This window comes from Carlito syrichta, unplaced genomic scaffold (genome assembly GCF_000164805.1).
Source record: "Carlito syrichta isolate Samal-C Ts95f unplaced genomic scaffold, Tarsius_syrichta-2.0.1 Scaffold115602, whole genome shotgun sequence".
In the NCBI taxonomy this organism is placed as follows: domain Eukaryota; kingdom Metazoa; phylum Chordata; class Mammalia; order Primates; family Tarsiidae; genus Carlito; species Carlito syrichta.
Genome location: NW_007059698.1, coordinates 198,431 through 198,751, shown reverse-complemented (window position 1 = coordinate 198,751; position 321 = coordinate 198,431).

Here is a 321-nt window from a genome sequence, read left to right as displayed (position 1 = left end):
ATCGCCTGAGCCCGAGGCTTCGAGATCAGCCTGGGCAACTTGGTGAGACGTCCTCTCTACAATAAATCACAAAAACTAGCTGGGCGCAGTGGCGTGCGTCTGTAGCTCCGGCTATTTGAAAGGCTAGGGCAGAAAGATCACCCGAGCCCAGCAAGTCGAGGCTGCGGTGGCCCTGAGTGTACCACTGCACTCCAGCCTGGGCAACAAGAGTGAGACTCCAACTCAAAAAAAAAAAGAAAAGAAAAGAGAAAGCCGGGCTGGGTGGCTCAGCCTGTAATCCCGCACCTTTGGGAGGCTGAGGTGAGTGGATTGCCTGAGCCC